A 22,853-nucleotide genomic window follows, 5' to 3' on the forward strand; every position below is an offset into this window, starting at 1 on the left:
TTATCCAGATTCAACAATCTTCAGGGTTTTACTAATTTATCCCTTTTTCTTCTTCTTCTTCTTCTTTTTTTTTTTTTAAGTAGGCTCCATACTGGATGTGGGGCTTGAACTCATGATCCTGAGATCAAGAGTCTCATGCTTTACCAGCTGAACCAGCCTGGGTCCCCTCTTCTATTTCCTCTTATCTGAAGTATGATAAAACAAACCTATATCATGTATTATCACCATTTATATTTCAGTATGGTTCTCTAATCATATGAACATTATTACATATCCACAAATTTATACCTAAGAAAATTAATATTCATTCTTTTGTAACATTTATTACATAATGCATATTGAAATTTCCCTGATTTTCTCAAAATGGCACATAAAGAGGTTTTAATATAATCAAAAGTGAAACAGATTTTACGCATATATTTGTTTGCTTTGTGTGTAAATCTCCTCTATTTTGGATCAGTCTCTTTCAGTGTCTCTGTGTCTCTCCTCTTTTCTCTCTCTGCCAGTGAGATAATAAAGAAATGAATCCGTTGTTTTGGACAATGTTATACGTTTTTCCAAATCTAATGCTTTCCTTCATTTTAATTTATACTGCTCTTTCATTTCTTGAAAATAGAACATTAACTGTCAATTCTTGATTAAGGTTAGAGTTTTTACAAAAGTACTTCAGAAGCAATTCTATGTACTTCACGTATTGAGTATCAGCTCAAAAGTCACATAATCTTTCAATTTGAAATGTTAGTGTTGATCAGTGGGTTCACATACAGAGAGCCTGATCCCTCCATTGCAAATTGCCCCATCAGCTTATCCTTAAATATTAATATCATCACAGCTAAATCATGATATCCAATTTTATATTTCATCCATATTTACTGGCTTGATTTCCTCTTCACAGAAGTTTTATTCACCAGCTAAGGCTACTTGGTTATCTTAAACAGAATGTACATTTAATAGGTAGGGATAATGCTTGATTCTAACCCATTAATTGCCGAATTTCACATTAAATAATTTTCTCCCTGGTTGTCCCCACTGGTGATCAATGGGTTGTTTTTCTTTCTGCCTTTAGGAGATCATTATATGTTTTTATATTCAATGTTTTGGAGTAGGTATTCCTTTTGGTCATCCGTTTGTTCCATCTTTGGCCAGTGGAAACTTGTTGTTGGCTCCTGAGAACTTTTGCCATGGCCTAGTAGTTTGCAGAAATTCTTGCTTCTTTGCCAGCTCTTCATGTATGTTTCTTGCCCCAAATCTGAAATCAGCCTAGTTCTTTTTGATCAGAATGGTTTTGGGAGACCACAACATTTCAATTATTTCATGGAGCAGCAATTCCCTTTTCTCTGTAAATTATAGAAAAAGGAAATTTATATGTCTTCTCACTGAGGGATCAGTAATATGTACCCGGCTGGATTGTGAGGGTCTCCCTCAATGACTAGACACCTGCTGTTGATCACACTTTTTTGTACTAACTTTTTAGTACATAAGAGAAGTTTAAAGGATGGATTTTTTTTAATTTTAAAAACATCAAAGCATTAGCAGTGGTGGAATTCAAACCTACAAATCCAAGAGACCATAGCCTAAACCCTGCACCTCAGACCACTCTGCCACACTACCTCATACTTAAACTCTTCACTTGTTTTCATATTTTGTAATCTAGATGGAAGGTGATTGGGTTGAACATCACCATTTGTTTGAGAAAATAATCCTTTGACTTCTAGGAAGTGAATTCCCTGGGATCACAACCTTACCTCCTCCAGCCAAGGACAATCCTTGGCAAAAAATAGGCACTCACTAATTTGTGGAAGGTGCATACATCTTGATCTACATCACCTCCTACCAGCGTTGGGGTGAAAGAGGTTAAGGAGAAAACAGAAATGTCCATTCTCACAGTCCACCCATGCAACCAAATTTCAGGCCTTTGCACCACTTATTAGCGTGATACTAAGAGACCTAGAAAAAGCCGCATGAAGATTTAGAGTGACCGTGAGTATAAAGCGAGCCTTGTATCTGCTCCCATCATTGCTGCCAGAATGTGCTATCTTTATTTGATAATTGGATCTTAATAGCCGCGTACCAGTAGACTGATGGGAATGATCCCGCAGAACAGAGAAGAAACAAGTGTTGGAAAGAATGTTTTGGGGTAAGCAAGAGAGGACAGCATCTCCTGCACCAAGGGTAGAGATGGCCTTAGCTAGGATGTCGCATAGATCATCCACAGTAACGGTAGTCCTAAAAATACTCAGAAAGCAGCAGGTGGATGAGGACCTTGTAGAAGTTCTCCTGTGACTGCTTCTGTTTTCTCGGTGAAGGAGAAAGCTGAGCGTTAGAATGCATGAGGAGTGATGGCTGTTTTGAGAAGGGATGAAACAGCAGTCTTTAAGAATCCTACATAGTAGAGGACTCTCAAAAACTTGTAAGATTGTCATGCAGACACGCTTGAGATCACTGCCATGAATTTAAATTGAGGCCAGTCTAGCATTACTGTTTCTCTCCATTCTAGATGACCCAGGTGAGTGCGGGGACAGAAGGCTTTCTTTAAATAAGGATTGTGATTTTGTTAAGTGAGTATGCTTAAGCAAAAAAGGAACAACCATACTCGAACTCCTAGATGGAGAAGCAGCCCAGAAACTTGAAGTTTCTCTTGGTCATTCTTTTAAGGACACGGGCCACCTCCGTTTCTTCACCCCCTCCTCGAAAGGAAGTTTCTTCCCGTTGCCCAAAAGCGCTCTCACCACAACCTCCCCCAAGAGACACAGTGAGAGGGGCAAATCTTAGACTGCACTTGGGTTCCACCCATCCACTCTTCGGGGGAGGCCCCAAACCACAGATCCGGAAGTTCTGACAGTTCAAGACGTGAAAATGTCTGATAGGAGTTCGCACTTGGGGTCGAAACTTTCTCGGGCTTTCTGAGAGCAAGCGCTTAGGGGGCAGTGAGCTTATTTTCCAAGTTGGTCATCAAGGATCCCTGACTCAGGTCTGCGAAAACCGAAACACCTCCCTCCTCCCGCGGGCATTGCCTCCTTTCCGAGACGCATCTTCAGACAGTCTCGCTCAGCCGTGTCCTTCCTTCTCGCTTCCTGGCCGAGAAGACCTGGAGGAACCGGGAGACACTGAGTCGAGATAGCAGAAACGGGGCTTGAGAGTGGGGAGGCAGAAACGCGAGCCGGAAGGCTCCAGAAAACAGGCCAACGGGGACCTAAGAACCCAGGAGCCGGCGCAAAAGTTGCAGGTATGTGCGGGCGACAGTACAGCCCTAGGGTCTGAGCCCTGTGATCTTGCCAAAGGAGTTTCCTCTGGACGTTTTGCTCCTGGACTGGCTCCAAAGCCTCCGTGCGTTTCCGTTTATGAGTGGGAAAAACGTAAAACAAAAAAGCACTCCCTGTCCTTTCCGAGCCTTTCTATCAATCCTTATATCAATCCGCGTGTGACAGCTACTTCTGTGGACACACCTGCCACTGTGAAGTCTTAACATTTGTTTCTTGCCGTCCCTTAACCTCCTGGTGAACTTCGTCTTTGAAGACTTATCAAAACGTTGCGGGTTGGCAAAACTTTCCAGAGCGCTACCCAGGCCAGAAAACAGGCGCTCTCTGCACTTGACCTAAAAGTTCACCCTCGTGTACTCACCCCAGACCCATTCCGGTGCTACATATGTAGACACTGGAGTGATTATTCGTCATCCTCTGACCTCAGTTCCGCGGCTGGTAAAAATTTCACTTGGCAGCGGTGGGATTCGAACCCACGCCCCCGAAGAGACTGGAGCCTTAATCCAGCGCCTTAGACCGCTCGGCCACGCTACCGCTGACTTGTGGTGGCTCTGCCTGTTTTTTTCTGATGGTAACTACCTTCTTTTACATCTCCGTTCTATTACATAGATTTGTGTTCTGAAGTCTCAAATCTCAAGAACATATGGAGGAAGGGATGGAGGAACCAGTAGGGCTCATCGCGAAAGCTTACTTTCCTCGTAGACTCTGGATTGTCCATCTCCCACCCACAGCTTAAAGAGGAATATTTTACTGAGTGAATGAAGAATACATGAATAATAAGTGAATGAAATTTGTAACACAAGAGAAGGCTGTGGGCCTTTTGCAGGTGTCGACTATGTTGGCTTCCTCTCCGTCTTGCTACAAATATCTTAGGGAAGATCAATGAAGTATTCAAGCTAATTAAAGCCACAAAATCCTTGCTCCGAGGGAGCATGTCTTATCAAACGGAGATCTAGGGCATTTGCAAATGCCTGAACACCTACTTAGAGCTAGAATCTAACCAACAACCTAGATGCCAGTGGAAATCTACAGTCCTTTCTTTTACTAGGTGAGATATCAAAGAGTTCAGGCATGTGTCTCTGCTAAATTATTTCTTCAGAGGAAGCGAAGCCCCTTATATGGTTTTACACTCCATTCCTAAGACACTTGGAGATGTCTTTTTTCTGCTCTCACAGAGCGGGTGCTCATTTCTTTTGAATCTGAGGGCTTTTAGGACCTTAGTGGTTTCCCAGGCCACCACATTGGCATCTAAGCATGGCAAAATCAACCCTCTGAGACTGCTCCTGTCACTCCAGAATTTGTGCAGGGGAATGTCCAGGCAAGTAGAGAGAGCAGCGCTCAAGTTCCCTGCTGACCAACTCTGCCGGTCTACACACACACTGCAGAGCTATGCCCAAGCCCCAGGAAGGAACATCATCTCCAGGCTTTCCTCTGAGCTCAGGGACACGATGTGCTCATTTTTCCGAGAAAAACATTTTAGTGAGAAGTGACAGGAGACGGTCCTGCAGCTGCACAGAGGCCAGACTGGGACTGCCAGTCCCTGCAGCTCCCCTCTCCCATCAGGCAGTTTTTATTATTGCAGGATATTCTGTCCCTGTTTACAAGTTGCCTTCATTTGATAGCTGCCTCCAGTTTTCAAAAGAGCTTTCGGGTTCTGTCCGTTTTTTGCTCCAGCACATCACAGCCAAAATAATCATGACATCCCTAGAGCAGTAGTTCTTAGCTCTGTTCATTAGAATCACGTGTGGAACTTCTAAAAATTCTGACGTGGACCTGGGCTCTAGACCAATTACCTCATAATCTCTATGGGTGGTATCCAGGCATCAGTATTGTATAGTTTCTCACATGCAGCCAACATAGAAAACCAGTGCCTGAGGATATTCCAACAAGCAGTTCTATTTCTTTTAAGGACTTCTCACTTGTCCCACCTGTCATGTCCAAACCTGCTTGACACAGGCTGTTTCTCTGGATACCTGCTGTGACGCAGCCAAGAAGTTGCCAGGTTCAATGCCTGAGTGGCAGTCACAATGCTGCTTGACTACCACATGCCAGACCATGTGACTTGGTAAGGACCGTGTGCTGGAACAGAGGTGAAGTTGTTCACAGATTATAATGTGGAGCCACGTATCGGAAGGGTTCTTCCCTAATCCCTCCATGTTCTTCTATTTGTCTTTCAGCCTCGTTCTTGTATGTATCTCAGGATGACCCAAGGCTTCTCACCTCCTTATCTCCTCCCACACACCTGGAGTGAGCTCTGGACTGAACTAGCCTTAGTTCTAGGACCAAATACATACCCGAAATTACAGCTGAGAATGGGCCTTCCAGTTCAAGATTGCATGGGTCTTAAATCATTCATTTAATCCTCAGAGCTGACTTTATCAATATATTCTAAAGTATTGGCTTTTCCATGACCTTTTACACAGTTTATAGAAGAGATGGGACAGAGAAGCCCCTTCCAGCGCCACAGCGTTCTTCCCAAAGTTCAGCCCAGGAATCTGGGAGGCTATGGGAGGCGGGGAATCTTGGGGGAGGGTTTGGTGCCACTCCTAGAGTGATCTGCAGGACACTTCAGAGATTTTCCACATTAGGAGAGACTAGGGGTCCTGATGGATATTGTGCAGGATAAATCGTACACCAGGGGGCAGTGTAGCTCAGGTTTCCTCCAGACTCAAATGCACAGGTTGCACTTTAGAAGATTCGGTTCCTGTCTGGTTGTGGGATGAGGGGGAAGTGGGGGGCTTTGTCTTAGAGTGTGATGGCCTGGGGATGTTGAGTTGCAATTACTTGAGCCAAGGACAAGTATTTGTTACTTCTTCCTTCTGCCAGTTTTGTTGGTTGTGGATCAACAAAATGAAGATCTCTCTTACAAGAAGAATAGGGTAAGAAGCTGTAACTCAAGAGTGAGTGCACCAGTCAGGGGCTAAAATATGAAATCCAGTTCCTCCTAGTTGAACAACTTTAGCTAGTTGAATCCACAATATATAAAATAACAATACATCTGGATCAAGTGGGATTTATCCCAGAAAAGCAAAGTTGGTTTGATATTCAAAATCAATCAATGTGATTTATTATTTCAACAGACTAAAAAGAAAAATCATATGATCTTACCAAAAAATGCAGACAAAGCATTTGACAAAGTCCACATTCATTCCAGACACAGACTCACAGCAAATTAGGAAAAGAAGGAAACTTCCTCAACCTGATAAAGGGAAGCTATGAAAAACTTCTGCTAATATCATGCTCAATGATGAAAGACTGAATGTTTTCCCTGTAAGATTGGGAGTAAACAAGGACATCTGCTTTCATCACTTTTGTTCAACAAGGTGCAGGGGAAATGGGGGAAAAAATGAAATGGAAGGCATCTAGGTTTTTTTTTTTTTAATTTATTTTTTAATGTTTATTTTTGACAGAGAGAGAGAGAGAGACAGAGCATGAGCGGGGGAGGGGCAGAGAGAGAGAGGGAGACACAGAATCGGAAACAGGCTCCAGGCTCTGAGCTGTCAGCACAGAGCCCGGCATGGGGCTCCTGAACCGAAGTCAGACGCTCAACCGACTGAGCCACCCAGGTGCCCCAGGAGGCATCTAGGTTTAAACAAACAGGTAAAGGTATCTTTTATCCCAAGAAAACATGAAAATCTATGTAAAATTCCTACAGAATCTACAGAAAGCTGTAACTAATAAGTGAATCCAGCAAAGTTGTTGGATAGAAAGTAAATATTACAATTAATTGCATATATTACTGTCTATATACTATATCTATATCTATATAATTGTACCTAGCAATGAACTATCAGAAACTGACAGTTTTAAAAACAATCCAATTTACGTTAAATGTGAGATACTTAGGGACAAAATATGTCCAAGATTTGTACACCAGGAAAAAAAATGCTGAGATAGATAAAAGAAAACCTAAATACAAGGATCCTTGGATCATTTCACGTTTGTGAATGAGAAGATTCAATATCATTAAGATATCAATTATCCCTAAGTTGATTTGTAGATTCAATGCAATCCTAATCAAAATAACAAGGTTTTTAAATGTATTTTTAAGACATTTTTTTTAAATTTAAAGTTTATTTATTTTTGGTAGTCTCTATACCCAAAACGGGGCTCAAACTCATGACTCATGATATCAAGAGTCCCATGTGCTTCCAACTGAGCCAGCCATGTGACTCTGGTTTTTCATTTCTTTTCTTTTTCCTTTGTTTTAGAAATTGACTAGCTGATTCCAAAATTCCTATGGAAATTCAAAGATATAGCATGCCCAAAACAACTTTAAAAAGAAGAACAAAGTTGGAGCAAACTCACTCTGACTGACATCAAGACTCATAAAAGCTGCTCTAATCAAGACCATAGTATTGGTATTAAAATATAAAAAATAGATCTATGAAACAGGAGTACAGAGATAGAACCATACATAAATTATCTATTGATTGTTGACAAAGTTTCAAAGGTAATTCAGTAGAGACAGGTAGTCTTTTTTAATTTACTTTTTATTTTTTATTAAGTTTTTAATTTTAATTCCAGGATAGCTAACACAGTGTTATATTAGTTTCAGGTGTATGAGATAGTGATACAACAATTCTATACACATTACTCAGTGCTCATCACGATAAATGTGTTCTTTAGAAAGGTAGTTTTTTCAATAATGTTAAAAAATAATTTTGATCCCTACATAACACCACATAAAAAAATAATTCAAAATGGATCATAAACCCAAACTATAAAATATTTAGAATGATATCTTTATCAAGTTGTATCAGGGAAAGATTTTTTTTAGAAGCAACACCAAAAGCATGATCCATAAAAGAAAAATATGATTAATTGTACTTCATCAAAATTAGGAGACTTTGCCCTTCAAAGACACTGTTGAGAGACTGAGAAAACAAGCCACAAAGTGGGACATAATAGTTGTACCCTCAGTCTTTAAGAACGATTTTGTCTCCTAAGGGACATTGACAATGTCTGGAGACACTTTCAGTTGTCATAACTGAGACAGTATTACTGGTATCCAGTGAGTAAAGGCCAGGGATACTGCTAAACATCCTATACTACACATGACCTCTGACCCCCACAGTAAAGAATTATCCGGTCCAAAAATGTCACTATTGTTGATGTTGACTAGAATAACAAGCCACATGGACAAACTTAACTCTTGCCTCCTTTAGGGCACAGGCCAGTCAGGTTCCACCACCATCTACTAAAATGAGCAGAGAACTCCTTCTCAAAGCCTTGAGGAGGGGACAGTGCCTGGATTCAAATCTGAATGCGGTATATATTCATAAACATGTGTATGTATCCAAATCATGCCTAATGCACCCTCTAGGTACCAAAGGCTATACACGTACATGGTGCAGGAAAGGCATTGCCCTCAAAGGCCAGAAAGTGAGAATGTTCCTTAAAGTGCTCAAATTCTTACTTCAAACCCATCCTAGGACTCTTTGGGGGCTAGGTAAGAGTCAGAGTGGTCTTCCTGGCCTGGCTCAAGTCTGGTGGTTGAATCACTTACCTGAGCTGGTGAGAACTTGCCTCCCTTGACGATAAGCTTCCTGCTTAACACATCTCCTTTGCTGTCCTGTGGTGAACTTGGAGGGAGAGACAGAGTGTGGGTTGGGAGGGGGTGCCGTAGTAGCAGAGAGACCAGAGGCACCTGGAAAGAGAAATAAGACGGAACATCCTGTAGGTAACGCATTAGGGGTCCGAGAGGCAGCACCGGGGACCACAGGGACACTTTGGGCGCCCTGTGCAACTGTCTGAATTTTTTTACTTTGGCTCTGAGTGGAACTGCTGAAATTTTCCGAGTTAACCCTTAGGAGCAAAGGCTGACTTCATTCCCTGCTCCCCTCCGTGCCCCACCTTACCTGTTTACTGCACTTTCAAGGTTCTGTCAAGATTCCAAGACTACCTCTCCTCTCCTAAGTGCCCAGGTTAAATGCCATCCTTTGGCCAGCAAGGCCTTATCCTCTCCCTTCCAAATAGCGGGGGGATCGGGGATCCGGAGGAGTGCGTCTTTTAAAGATCTGCTTGTGAGCTCCCTGCCAGTAAAACGGAGTCCTTCATTCACTAGTCCCACCCCATCAGTCAAGAGCCGAGTAGTCAGAAAATCCACACATTGAGTTTTGGTCAAATCCCGCAGGGGTACTATAGTTTTATTTGGAGTGAAGGCAAAGGCCGTGACTACTTAGGACTAGAAACAAAACCCTGGCAGCGGTGGGATTCGAACCCACGCCCCCGAAGAGACTGGAGCCTAAATCCAGCGCCTTAGACCGCTCGGCCACGCTACCAAATCCACGGAAGTGGGCTGCCTACACTTCCTACTTATACATTTCTGCTCCTTTTTTCAGCATTGGTCTTTAAACCTTCAACCTGGGACCAAGATTGTAGGTATCACCAAAGGACCCTAAGGAAGAGACTCTTCCCTCCCTGCTTCGCTCCACTAGGTCCAATCTGCATCCGCCCACCTCGGAACAGCTCTTCTCACTCCAGTAACTAAAGGGAAAGATCTTCAAACCAAACCATCCGCTCCGGAAGCGAAGCTCTTGGGATCTAGAACCTAAGAGCATTCCAAAGACAGGGGTCGCGTCAGCTTCCGCCTAGCACCTGGTAAGCGCTCAGAAAGTATTTATTGAACGGATGAATGAACTCTTTTAGACTCCAGATAGCTTCGGGGTGGGGCTGGTGGGGTAAAGAAGACCAAAGCAGCAGCTTTTGCTACATTTTGAGTTTGATACTTTTCGGTTCCGAAGCCAGGAGAGAAGTCTTCGAGTCTCCAGGAAGCGTAGGACGTGAATTAAAACCACCGAGAATAAAAGCTTGCCTCCTGGTTCCCTTTTGCTCCTTTGAGACCTAACTGCAAATAGGCGGTGCCAATCTCCGCCAGCTCCCTAGTCTGGACCGAACAGAGTCTACAGAGTCTTCCTCCCCCCGTCCTGCTTGCCCGAAAGGAAGGCTGTGTCAGAATGGATCGGTTCCTGCTGCTGGGAAGCCTTCAGTCCCTTTCTTTAGAACTAACTCTTCGTCTGCCAGACAGGTCCCCTTTCCCCTGATTAGTAGTAGCCACGTGGCGCCTGTTATTACGGGCGACTAGGGACGGAGATAGCCAGAGACGCCCTTCCCTGGGGACGGAGCCGTGATTCTGAGCCCGCACGGGGGCTCCTAGCACCCAGGATTCCGGAGAACTTCCCTCTTCTCATCTTCCCCGGAAGCCCAAGCCAGGTTCCAGAATGGGGGAGAAAAAAGATTCACACCTATTCTCTTCTTGACACACGGAAGGTAGACACACCTCAGTTCTCCAAATGTCAGCGTTTCTGTTCTGGGCCTACCAAACTTTGGTTTCCATGCTCCTTTTGATTACATCCAAGTGGAAATTACAGAATGCCAATAGCTGATGTGTCTCTTTTGCTAGTGTGTGGCAGTAGCAGAGAAATAAATTCACAGTTAGTGCCTAGTCTTCAGAGAAAAACAAGGTGCCTGTGTCACAGAGAATGGCTGGGGGATGTGGGTTGGGTGATGTTTCGGCTAATTTTCTGCCTTCTGAAGGTGGAAATTGTGGCTCCCTGGTGACATCCAATCATATTTGGATAACATTTATTTGATAAAATTGAGGATATTTGGGGGCAACTTTACACAAAGAGCTTTAAACAGGGAGGTTGTGTATGGTTATGCTTTATGCTTCCCTCTCTCTTGCAAATATACAGCCTATGTCAGGGAAGAAGCCGCCAGACCGGGCTTACTTTCCTAAAAATAGACAATAGTCATTGTCCATTAATCAATTATGCTTCCCAAGAGAAGGGAAAAATAATCCCATGGTGGTGTTGGGACACATAAAGGATATTCCCCCCCCCCCCCCCCAAGAGCCTCCTGTAAAATTCTACGGTCCTTGTTATGGGTGGAATCCTGTCCCCCTCTCCCCTGCCCCCCGCCCTCGAAAAAAAGATATATAGAGTCCAAATCCCCAGTACCTCAAAATGTGACCATATTTAGAAGCAGGGTCTATACAGAGGTAATCAAGTTAAAATGAAGTCTTTAGTGTGGGCCCTAATCTAATATGACTGGTGTCCTTATAAAAAGGGGGAAAAGGGCATAGAGGCAGAGATCTCTTTCTGGAATCCCATAAGCTTCAACATAAAGAGAGCAATGCTAACTCTGACATATTCTGTGGGGCTCTCAGAAAAAGAACTGCAATGCATTTTCAAGGGTATAGGTGTAGGCACATTGGGGCCACTTGTGTGGAGACAAATAACTGGAGAGAGGGACAGGGTTTTAAGCACAGAGCAGTGGTTCTCAAACTTTAACGTGCACCCAATCACCTGCAGGGTTTGTTAAAAAGCCATTGCTGGACACAACCCCTGCAATTTCTCATTTAGTAAACCTGAGAACTTGCATTTCTCATAAGTTGCGAGCTGATGCTGTTACTGAGCCAGGGAACATGCTTTGAGAACCACCGCCCTGGAGATCAGTTTTGTAATTTAGAATTCTGGTAGAAGTGAGGAAAAAGAATTGAGGAAGTCAAAGACCTGAGACTTCTTGAGAGCAGTGTCCAGGGAAGATATGTGTGCTTAATTGACAGCAGTGGGAATAAATGAGAAATCACAAATAAAATAAATTTATAAGTGAGGGAGAAAAGCTTAGCAAAATAGTGAAGCCTAATGTTTTTTTTAAATTATTTTAAGTTTATTTATTTTGAGAGAGAGCAAGAGCACAAGCAGGAGAGAGGCAGAGAGAGAGGGAGAGAGAGAGAGAATCCCAAGCAGGCTCCTCACCACCAGCGCAGAGTCCGATGTGGGGCTCAAATCCACTAACCAAGAGATCATGACCTAAGCCAAAACCAAGTGTCAGATGCTTAACTGACACTTAACTTGACTGCTTAACTGAGCCACCCAGGCACCCCTAGTGAATCCTAATGTTAGGGACAGGGAAAAGGGCCTCCCAATACTGGACAATGGTAGTGGCCACTTTACCACCCTTTGGGATTTCGATAGAGCTTCCACTTAAGGATACCCACCTGTAGAAACACAGAGATCTCAAATGAACCACAGAAAATGGAAAATGGTGCTATCTTCTGTGATCTCTGGGCATGTTTATTTGTCCTGCTCGGTAAGACATAATGATAAGCAAGGGTGCAGGAGAAACTAGGAGAAATGCTTGCAGCCTTACCCTCTCCTGGACCATTTGGAAAGTGCAGTACATGCCCAAAACAATCGCCTGAGGCCCCCAGAAAACTTGCTGCTGGAGATCTTTCTCATCTGTGAAAGAACTTCAGAGACTTTAAGCCTGGGAAGGCTGAGGTCCCAGAACAATGCACCTGCAAGATCTCAGCCCAAGAACAGGGAATGTCACCCACTACTGTGTGGCTCCTTTTTTGTTCAACTCTCAAAAGTAGAATACTTGGTCTCCTAATTTCAAAGACTTACCACAGACTTCTGTATGACTATGGGGGCAGAAATCCTGCAATTGTACCCAGTATTCAAAGAAAAAACAAATTATAAATACAGTTTATATTTACAATCTATTTCACTTGATTTTCTAAGTCCAAGTGTGTTTTTTTTTTTAATCATGTCCATTCTATGGGCTTAGACAAGGTGGAGTCCACACCCTTGTCAGTAGTGTGCAATACCTGAACTCTCCTTTGATCTTAATCAGAGACCTAAGGATGTCTACCAGGATGTGCATCCTACTGTCCTCCACTCTATCAACTGAGCTACTCAAAGATGCATAGTAAAATTTATGCAAAATTTATTGAGGAATCTATTCTATTACCTCTCACAACCATATATTTATTGGTTACTGTGTTGATTAAACCTTTTATGCCCTTACTGATATTTTGTCTACTTGTTTAACACCTACTGAGAGAGGATTGTTGAAATATCCGATGATAACTGTGTATTTTTCTATTTCTCCTCTTAGTTCTGTCAACTTTTGCGTCTTATGTATCTTATTCTTACAATGCTTCTTATATTTTGCTTCTTATATTTTGCTTTTTATATTTATGTTTTATAACAAGCTGCATTATTAGATACATGGAAATCCAGAAATATTGTGGGGTTTTTAAATAGAGTTTATTTTTTAGGGCAGTTTTAGGTTCACAGCAAAATTGATTAGAAAGTACAAAGAGTTTGGGTGCTTGGGTGGCTCAGTAGGTTAAGGGTCAAACTTCTGCTCAGGTCATGATCTTGAGATCCAGTCCATGGATTAGAGCCCCACGTTGGGCTCTGTGCTGAGAGCTCAGAGCCTCAAGCCTGCTTCATATTCTGTGTCTCCCTCTCTCTCGCTACCCCTCCCCTGCTCCCACTCTGTCTCTCAAAAATAAATAAGCATTAAAAAATGAAAGAAAGTATAAAGAGTTCCCATATACCTCCTGCCCCCACATATACACAGCCTCCTCCATTATTAACATCCCACACCACGGTGGTGTATCTGTTACAATAGATGAACCAATACTGACACATCATTCTCACCCAGAACCATAGTTTACATTAGGGACCTTTGTGAATTCCTGTGAATTTTCGGATTGTTTGTTTCTATCTCTATAAAGAATGCCATTGGGATTTTGATATGGATTGCCTTGAATCTGTAGAGCACTTTGGGTAGTTTGGATATTTTAACAATTTTGGATAGTTTGGATTCTTCCAATCCATGGACACAGGATGTTTTTCTATTTATCTCTGTCCTCTTTAGTTTCCTTCATTAATGTTTTATAATTTTCAGTATATGAGTCTTTTACACATTTAGTTAAGTATACGCATATACAGGAGCACCTGGGTGGCTCAGTTGGTTAAGTGTCCAACCCTGGCTTAGGTCATGATCTTGTGGTTTGTGAGTTCGAGCCCTACATTGGGCTCTGTGCTGTCTGTTTCAGATTCTGTGTCTCCTTCTCTCTCTGCCCCTCCCCCACTCGTGCTCTGTCTCTCAAAAAATAAATAAATGTAAAAAGGATTTTTTTGGAAGTATATGCATACACATGTCTATAAATAACAATTTCCTGTAACTTGAGAGTTGGTTCTCTTTTATCACCAAGAATACTTCTATTTCCTCTTTCCTCACGGCAGCCTATCAGGTATTTGAGGATGGTGATGATGTCCCTCAAGTTTTCTCTTTCGCATACCTAAAAACTTCAGTTCCATTAAACATTCTTCCTCTAGTGAGGTAGCCAGCTAGCTAGCCACTCAGTCCCTCTGCATTCCTGTGGTTCACCTGGGCATAATGCCTGAGAACAGTGCTTACAAAATGATCCCGATAGAAAAAAAGTTGGACATCCATGAGCAGTGTAGGGAGAAAGAAATAAAAGGCAAGAAGACAGTAGTGGAAGGTCTGAACAGATGTAGCAAGAGAAAGCTTTTTACAGAGACCAGAGTAATCTGCAGGTGATATTTAAAGGGGCTATGGAAAGCAGAATAAGTCAGCAGGAATTCCAGGCCACCAGGCAAATGTTTGTAGGGTAGGGCTTGACTTTTCAATTCTTAAAAGATTTCCTTTAGACAGCACAGAGCCTGTTTGGGATTCTCTCTCCACCCCTCCCTGCTCGCTTGCTCTCTCTCTCTCTCTCTCTCTCTCCCCCAAAATAAATAAATGAACTTAAATTAAAAAAAGCAAGCCATCGACTTTTGTATAAAGTCAGATGCCACCCTTCCCCAGCTGGTTGAGGGAATCAGCGGCTCAAGGATAGCTATACACTAAGCCCTACTGTCCTCCCCTCTTCTGGCTGAGTTATGTACGGCTATATGCCACATTTCTCCATTTTGTGTTTAGGATACTGCAAAGTTTGAATCTTTTAATAGATGGGACAGAACAGTCTTACAAGGTTGTTGGGTCCAAAATGGGAGTGGGGACACTAATGAAATGCAGAAATGAAGTCTTGGGAAGTAACTATTGTTTTTAGTTTAAGCATCATAGGTTTGGATCTTACAGGTTTGAACCCTGGCCCTCTGGTGTCCAAAGTGAGAATCACATGTCATGAGAATCACATCATGAGTCAAAGAACTGAACCGCACATCCTTTAAAGGACCTGCATTTCCATGGCCTCTCATCTCAGTCAGTTTCTGGGGAGTTTTGTGACATTCTCTACTGTGTTTTCATTTGCTCTGATCCCCTAAATACCCAGTCTTAGTTTCCTCACACTGTTAAAAACATGAACTCTCTTGCTCAAATCCTGCAATTAAGCTCAACCTATTTGGGATTGAAGGCCATTCCCTCCAGGTCTTAGAAAAGCAGAGTTTTGTAGAAGCTGAGTCCAAGAAACATCCCCTTTGCCTATCTTACTTGCCAAACCTGAGAGCACCCAGATGCAGCTCAGACCACACCCAGCATTGCTCAGGCCTGAAGAAAAGCCTAAAGTGGCTGGCACTGGTCATCCACTTAGCAGGACAGAATGAGGCTTCTCCCAGTGGAAATCATGTTTCCTTGGGAGTCTGAAACTATGCACTAACTTGAGAGAGGAGGCAAGACATTTTCCAGGGGAACCTGCCCAGCAGGGCTGAAGGCACATGCCACGTCAAACTGATTCTACTTAGTGTTTGCTTAGTGTTTGGTTGAGGACATTACCTTACAGATTCTCACTCTCAGTAGGTAACCATATGTTTATGTTTAGGTAAGTTCTCCACTTTTCCATGAGGATGCTCTGTGTGCTGGAATCTGGCACACCATTTAGTGACCACATACATATGAGAATTGGCACCTGAATTCAGGTACCACCTGGTTTCCTGGAATTTACACTTAAACTGTATGAGAGCTGGAATGCCCTTGGAGATTTTTAGTGTTTGTTTTACCAAGAATTCCAGGAAGAGGAAAGTAAAAGATTCCATGGTAGTCCAGATTTCTGTGGGTTATGATATCCTTTTTTCTTCGCACATATACCTGCATTTGTTAGCTCTCCATTTCAAATACTTATTAATGCCCTGAGATGTGCTGGTCTCTTGGCTAGGTAGCTGGAGACTCAGAAGTATGAACCATACAACCTTCCCTTCAAGGAGCTGAGGTATAAGCTGAGGATGTTATATTAATGTATATGATTTTTTAATGTTTATTTATTTTGACAGAGAGAGAGACAGCATGCATGCTTGTGGGAAGGGGCAGAGAGAGAGAGAGAATCCTAAGCAGGCTCCTTGCCATCAGTGCATGGGCTCCATTCAACAAACCATGAGATCACAACCTGAACTGAAATTAGAAGTCAGATGCTCAACCAACTGAGCCACCCAGGTGCCCCGTTAATGCATATGATTCTTTTTTTTTACTTTTTTGCATATGATTCTTAAAACAAAATAAACTTAGTAGTCTATAGCTAAGTGCACTAGAATCTCCTTCCCTTTTTCTTTGCCTTCTCATTTGTTCTTTCTTTGTGTCTTTCTTTGCATTTTCAAAAAGATGGACACAGGTGGGGTGCCTGGCTAGCTCCATTGGTAGAACATGCAACTCTTGATCTCAGGGTTGTGAATTCAAGCCCCACCTTGGTGTAGAGATTACTTAAAAATAAAATCTTTTTTAAAAAGTAAAATAAGAAAAATAGGAATAGATAGGAAACCACAACTTAGAAGTAGGTCTGGAAGACTAAAAAATAAAATCAAAATATGTGTTATCTTTTGACAGTCTTTCATATAAGATGAAGAAATATGGGAAGGGGAACAGAACAATTTGATAATTTCATAAGCAACTGAATATATGTTGAGTGGGTAATGTCAGGCTGGATGCTTACTTCCTAGGTGCCATGGGTCACCTCCATTATATCTGTCCTCTTCAGTCTTTTGAGAGTGGGAGTGAAATGGAAAAAACAGCAAGGATAAGAAAAAGTATCATGGATTTCAGAGGAGAGAAGAGATGAAATCTATTTGGTAAACAGCAAAGGCTTTCTGAGTTACAACAGTGAGATGGTCTTTCCAGGATAAGTAGTGTTTGACAGGTAAGGTGAAAGGGGAAATCACTCTAGTTGAAGAAATGATAAGCAATTGATCACAACTGAAAAAGGTGTGAGTTCTGTTTGGGGAATTATAAGTGGATCAAGTTGACTGGAACAGAGATCTGTTGTCAATATGCACCTGTCATTGGGTAAATGTTGATCTGAATATTAGAAGACAAAAGCGGTAAGGTAAAGAGGCACAGACTGAGAGCACTTTAGGGTACTTGAGAGTCTTTAAGTTGAAAACAATTTTTGCTAAAATAAAAAAAGGAGGATTTCTATAAGGATCCAGGAAAATCTCATAGATTCCAAAAGTGGAGCATGCTGAGGCCTCTGGAGTGGGCCACAGTCAGGGACTCAGAAGGTGTGCAGGCAGGCTCCCTCTCTCGCTATCACCTCCCCATGCTCTCCCTTGTGTTCTTCCTACAGTAATGCCTTCTCTGCTTCTCAGTTCATGTGGTAGAATATGATTGATGTTACAGCTCTTCCAACTCTAATGTCCTTTCTAGTAATTGTGGGCTAATTAATTTGGACCAAACTCTTTGAGGAAAAATGAAAAGAATATTGGATAAGATTTTACCAAATCTTCTTAAAAGCATCAAAATACTTAAAATGGTAGTAAGCAACGACTAGGCCAGAATCTAAACAAAAGACAGAATCTGAGAGGTAAGGGAAGCATTGACCTTTGTAGCTCTGAAGACACTTGCTAATTACTGCAAAACTGGGCTAGAATTTTGGCAGCCTCTTTGGGTGGGAGAAACAAGAGGGACAGATGTAAAGACCCAGCACCTAGCAAAAATAGAAAGTCTGGTGAGACACTCTCCCCAAATATTAAGTTTAAATTCGTAATATTAAAGAGCTGTTCCCATAAGATGAACAAGAAGAAAACCTACCTCTATCCTCCTACTTCCAATAATGGTTATGGAGCTCAGCAGAAATCAGCTGAGCTTAGCAAGGGAAAACAGAAAGAATGAGAAGCTGTGACTGCAGGTTTCCATTCTCCCGGATTTACAGCTTGGTAACATCATCTTGGAGGCTCAGCAAATGACTGGCCACTAACATTTTTTTAGTGTCCTTTCGGGTTGATGGTGCTCCAGGTGCCTGGGAGAAACCGAAGCTATATATATATATATATATATATATATATATATATATATATATATATATATATATATACATTTTTTTCCCCAGGAAGTCTCCTTCATCTTGGCCCCCAAAATTCACTGCATATAATTTTGAAAAGACATTGAGCAGTGCTCGTTGAAAAAGACCAATTACACAAGGAAACAAAGTGAAACAAAGTGACTTGAGTAAGAATTACCTAAAACAGTAGATAGAATACTATTGGAATTATCCATTATAGATATTAAAATGAATATAATTACTATGTTTAAAGAAATAAAAAACAAGCTGGTAAATGTCTGCAAGGAATAGGAAATTACAAAATTTGGCTTTACTGTTGGTGGGATTATAAACTAGTACAGCCGCTATAGCAAACAATATGGAGAATCATCAGAAAAATAAAAAACAGAACTACCATATGATCCAACAATTCTGCTTCTGGGAAAATACCCAAAGGAAACAAAAGTAACAACTTGCTGCCTTTTTTTCTCTTAAGTAGGCTTTGCGCTCAGCATAGAGGGCAACAGGGGCTTGAAGTCACAACTATGAAATCAAGACCTAAGTTGAGATCGAGTCAGACACTCAACTGACTGAGCCACCCAGGCACCCCTGAAAGCACTAGCTTAAAACAATACTTGCAACTGCATGTTCATGGCAGCATTATTTACAACAGCCAAGACATGAAAACTACCTAAGTGTCCACTGACAAATGAATGAATAAAGAAGTTGTTATATATAATATATAGTATCTAATATATAATATCTCACACAACATGTAATATAATAATATATGAATATTATTTAGCCATAAAAATGAGGAAATATTGCCATTTGGGACAACATGGATGGACCTTGAGGGCATTATGCTAAGTGAAACTAGTCAAACAAAGGCAAGTACTATATGATCTCACTTATATGTGGAATTTAAAAACAAAAACAAACAACCCCCCCCCCCCAAAATCATAGAAAAAGAGATCAGATTTGTGGTTACCAGAGGCAGGGGTTGGGGAGAGGGGGATAGGAGAAAGGTGGTTAAAAGGTACAAATTACCAGTTACAAGATAAATAAGTACTTAAGTACATGTAATGGACACCTGATGACTACAGTTGCCCATGTTCTAGGATATATATGAAAATCGCTCAAAGAATAAATCCTGAGTTCTCCTCACAAGGAAAAACTTTTTTCTTTTTTTTTTCTCTCTCTTTTTATTGTATCTGTATGAGATAATGGATGCTACTAAGCCAAAGCAGTGATCATTTAACAATGTATGGAAGTCAAACCATTATGCTGTACAGCTTAAACTTATGCAGTGATGTATGTCAATAATATCTCAGTAAAACTGGAAAAATTTTTGGCTTCATAGTTTTAAAAAAGAATAAAATAGAACTTCTAGAATTGAAAATTAGAATTTATAAGTACAATTGACTCAGTAGGCAGATATAACAGCTGATTAAACACAGCTGTAGAGAGCAGTATATTACAAGTATGTTATTCAGAATGCAACCTGGAGAGACAAAAAGAAAATATGGAAGAGAAGTTAAAAGAAATGAAGGACGAGGTGTGAAGGTTTAACTCCAGTTTCATAAATGAAGAAAGAAAAATATAGCAAAACAGCATTTGAAAAGTTGACCAAGAATTTTCCCAACCCGAAGAAAGATAACGGTCTACAGACTTACGAAAGCCCTTTATCTCACCATTGAAAAAGCATGGGATTTCCCTCTGGTGTCATTCACTCCTGTTTTATACATCTAAATTGAAATCTTCCTTGGATTAATCTTACTGGTGGAACCTAGGTCACATGTCCACCCAGCTGGGAAAGCAAGTTTTCTAAGACAGACTTATATTATGTGAAATTACCAAATATAAGGACAATGTTCAAAAATGTTGGGGAGTCACTCATAGGACAAATGCCTGCAACAGAGCTATTCAGTTCATGTTCAGACTTTCTCAGTTTTCCTTTTGTACTCTCTTCCTTCAAGAGCACATGACTCTTAGAGGCTCTAACTCAGTGGATAATTCATGTAAATTGATCTAATCATGGCCTATTAATCTGTGGACTTCAGGACACGAGTATTCTAGCTATTGTACAATTCCCATAAACTCCTCCAATCTCACTTCAAATCCAGCCTACCTAAATCCCAGCAATTCACCCCTCTGTCCATTCCAAATACCTATCTCTCCTTTGGACTTTTTTTCCCCCTCTGAAAATATCATCTTGCTTTTTTGAGATATAATATTTGAGAGTCCTCCCTGACTCTGGACTGACTCTTTATTCATATTTAACTTCAGCTGAATCTGCTCTCCCTCTCTCTCCCTCATTCCTTCCTTCCTTTCCAGTCCCATAACTGTCACCGTCTTGCAGCTTTATGGTTGAGTACCTGTACCGTGGCCAGTCTCTGATGTTCCTTTGACTCTGGTTTCTCTTCCTTTCAATTCATTCTGCATATCAATGCCTGGTGAGTTTCCATTTTCAATTTTTTAAAGGGCGTAACCTCATTCCAAAAGTCTCTTGGTCTCCTACTAACCTGTCTTACCTTCCCATGCTTCCAGGAGGTCAGACATCTGCCCCAGCCGCTGTTCTGCCTTGGCTCCTTAAATGCCTCAGTTTTTCTCTCTCACAACTTTGCTCATATATTTTCTTGTACCAGAGATCACTCCGCCCCCAGACTTGTGTCTTAATCTCCCTTCGAAGCGCAGCTCAAACCCCATCCCCACCTGAAGGCCTGCCTCTGTGATGGCTCACTGTGAATCTGTGAAGCTCAGCCCTGTCCACTACCCCCCCTCACACCTGGCACAGCTACTTTTCACTGTTCTCTTTCATAAAAAAGTAAAGTTCTTTTATTCCACAAGACTATATGACAGGGACTTCAAGTTCAAGACTCTATCTGATGCCTTGTTTCTCGTGCCTAGCACAGAATTAGAGTTCAGTCAGTGTCTGTTGAATGGAGAAATGAATTAACGAATTAACAAATGCTTGCTCTGGAGTGGAAACTCAAGCTGTAAGAAAGGTCCCTACATGTAAGGAACTTGAGGTAGGCGGTTGAAAGTCGGCGGCCATCCTGAGTCACAGAGAAAATCAGTGGGAAGGTCCAGTTTCAGCTGAGAGACCCAAGGTAGGCAACTTCCTCTACGCCTGGTTTCCCCTCTTAATTTTCAGTGTGAGGGAGGGGAGGTGGACTGTTTCACTGTGTTAGATTGTGTTGGGTTAAGCAGATTTCTCCAATCTTAAAATAGTGGTGGTTGCTGTTACTGGCCTTCACACTGTGTTATCCCTAGCAGAAGCCTGCTGACCGAATTCCAAAAGTAAATTGATTGAAACGAAATTCGGATTTGATCTGCCTCCTACACTTGATCCTCTAACAAAGAACCAGCATTAAAAACTTTCCTTTTCAAAGAAAGAAGCGAGACATCAGCCCGCGAGGCCCTATAGCTCAGGGGTTAGAGCACTGGTCTTGTAAACCAGGGGTCGCGAGTTCAAATCTCGCTGGGGCCTGCTTGTTCTTTCTTATTGTTTTAAATCTCTCTCACTCCTGGACCCCTTCTCTCTCCAGTAACTTTGACCCCCGACGAAATTCGGTCCTTATATCTTCTCGCCGCAGTGCTGACAACCCGAATAAACCACGCAGAGAAGCCACCTCGTAGGCGCTACTGCGCAAGTGCAGCTCTGCTGCCTGGATTGTGGCGAAGGCCATTACAAGCGGCGGGAAGCGCTGCCTGCCCCGCGGAAGTCCAGACTCTGTTGACCAGGCCGCGAAAGCCCTCTCTCAGGGCGGCGGGAGCCCTAGCGGGGCTGATGGCGGTGGGGGAAAAGAATGGGGTCCAACCCTCTGGCAGGCTTGGAGCCCAGAACAAGCTCCCCTCGCCAAAGGGGAGGAGCCGTCCGGGCGAGGGGTTCTGGAGTGTGGGCACTCCAGCAAGGTGTCCCGTTTCAGTGGGTTTTCGAACACCTTCAGTATGCCAGCGGGAAAAGTAAGGTCGAGACTTGGGTCACTAAGTTTGTTACTGACTCAAAGGAACTGTGGATTCCTCTTTACAAAAACCTTTAAATATTTTCTCCAGAAGTCTTCTCACAGAAACATCGGGCTTACCCGTACGTGCCATATTCCACATCCTCCGCCTCCCCGAGTCTGTGGACGTGTAAACGGAAGAGAGCTGCAGCTCGCCAGTGCAGCCGTGCCTGGATTGGGAGGCAAGCGCAGGAAGGGAGGGAACGGGAAGGGGCGCCGGCTTGAGTCCCGAGGTCCGCCCTCCGCCTGGGGCCGGGTATCGCGGCTAGAACCGCGTCTCCCACCGCCGCAGCCAACGGCCCCCGGGCGAGCAGATGCCCCCGCCCCGCGCGGCCACGTGATGCAAGGGACCTGGGGGTGCCTGTGAAGAGCTCATGGGTTGGCCCTGCTTTGGAACCCTCTGGGTGAAAGAGGGGAATCCCACTCTAAAAGGGTTGTCCCCAGAACTGCGGAAGCGGGACTTTTTTCACACGCTGGCTTTGTGATTCTGAAGTGTCCGCTCGCTGGCAGAGGATCTTTTCCCACGCGCCTCTGTTTATGGATGTCCTGAATAGGTGACTCTGGAGAGGCGCTACG

General features: G+C 42.6%; 2 long non-coding RNA genes and 3 other non-coding genes across 5 annotated transcripts; 2 read left to right on the top strand and 3 right to left on the bottom strand.

Moving 5' to 3' along the window:
• Nucleotides 1-42: 42 nt before the first annotated feature.
• Nucleotides 43-22,572, bottom strand: LOC131516858 (uncharacterized). Its single transcript, XR_009264270.1, has 3 exons — nucleotides 22,359-22,572; nucleotides 8,770-8,910; nucleotides 43-185 (listed from the first exon to the last, which is right to left on the bottom strand). It is a non-coding gene; the product is annotated as an uncharacterized LOC131516858 (long non-coding RNA).
• On the bottom strand, nucleotides 3,713-3,794 carry TRNAL-AAG (transfer RNA leucine (anticodon AAG)). Its single transcript has one exon. It is a non-coding gene; the product is annotated as a tRNA-Leu (tRNA).
• LOC131516857 (uncharacterized) lies at nucleotides 4,324-10,710 on the top strand. Its single transcript, XR_009264269.1, has 2 exons — nucleotides 4,324-5,325; nucleotides 9,605-10,710. It is a non-coding gene; the product is annotated as an uncharacterized LOC131516857 (long non-coding RNA).
• TRNAL-UAG (transfer RNA leucine (anticodon UAG)) lies at nucleotides 9,463-9,544 on the bottom strand. The gene has a single exon. It is a non-coding gene; the product is annotated as a tRNA-Leu (tRNA).
• Nucleotides 21,691-21,763, top strand: TRNAT-UGU (transfer RNA threonine (anticodon UGU)). Its single transcript has one exon. It is a non-coding gene; the product is annotated as a tRNA-Thr (tRNA).
• Nucleotides 22,573-22,853: the final 281 nt, after the last annotated feature.

Source organism: Neofelis nebulosa, chromosome 7, assembly GCF_028018385.1.
Source record: "Neofelis nebulosa isolate mNeoNeb1 chromosome 7, mNeoNeb1.pri, whole genome shotgun sequence".
Lineage (NCBI taxonomy): Eukaryota > Metazoa > Chordata > Mammalia > Carnivora > Felidae > Neofelis > Neofelis nebulosa.